The following is a 1153-nucleotide window of genomic DNA, read 5'->3' on the forward strand; positions in this document are numbered from 1 at the left end:
AAAATCTCCTGATAGCTAGCTGCATTGACCCTGCCCTTGATAAAACACAGTGGACCAACACCAGCAGCTGACACGGCACCCCAGACCATCACTGACTGTGGGTACTTGACACTGGACTTCTGGCATTTTGGCATTTCCTTCTCCCCAGTCTTCCTCCAGACTCTGGCACTTTGATTTCCGAATGACATGCAAAATTTGCTTTCATCCGAAAAAAGTACTTTGGACCACTGAGCAACAGTCCAGTGCTGCTTCTCTGTAGCCCAGGTCAGGCGCTTCTGCCGCTGTTTCTGGTTCAAAAGTGGCTTGACCTGGGGAATGCGGCACCTGTAGCCCATTTCCTGCACACGCCTGTGCACGGTGGCTCTGGATGTTTCTACTCCAGACTCAGTCCACTGCTTCCGCAGGTCCCCCAAGGTCTGGAATCGGCCCTTCTCCACAATCTTCCTCAGGGTCCGGTCACCTCTTCTCGTTGTGCAGCGTTTTCTGCCACACTTTTTCCTTCCCACAGACTTCCCACTGAGGTGCCTTGATACAGCACTCTGGGAACAGCCTATTTGTTCAGAAATGTCTTTCTGTGTCTTACCCTCTTGCTTGAGGGTGTCAATAGTGGCCTTCTGGACAGCAGTCAGGTCGGCAGTCTTACCCATGATTGGGGTTTTGAGTGATGAACCAGGCTGGGAGTTTTAAAGGCCTCAGGAATCTTTTGCAGGTGTTTAGAGTTAACTCGTTGATTCAGATGATTAGGTTCATAGCTCGTTTAGAGACCCTTTTAATGATATGCTAATTTTGTGAGATAGGAATTTTGGGTTTTCATGAGCTGTATGCCAAAATCATCATTAAGACAATAAAAGACCTGAAATATTTCAGTTAGTGTGCAATGAATCTAAAATATATGAATGTTAAATTTTCATCATGACATTATGGAAAATAATGAACTTTATCACAATATGCTAATTTTTTGAGAAGGACCTGTACATTAAAACACACACACACAGGGGTTTTTACAGATTTTGACAGTTGAAAAAGGCATCTCCCCTTTCTGCAGCTGAAATTGCTTCTTTAGCATGACACTGCAGACCAGATGACAACAAACACACGCACACTTACACAAACACTCCAAGCTGATGAATTGATTATTGATTTCAAGCTCAAT

This window comes from Girardinichthys multiradiatus, chromosome 13, assembly GCF_021462225.1.
Source record: "Girardinichthys multiradiatus isolate DD_20200921_A chromosome 13, DD_fGirMul_XY1, whole genome shotgun sequence".
Lineage (NCBI taxonomy): Eukaryota > Metazoa > Chordata > Actinopteri > Cyprinodontiformes > Goodeidae > Girardinichthys > Girardinichthys multiradiatus.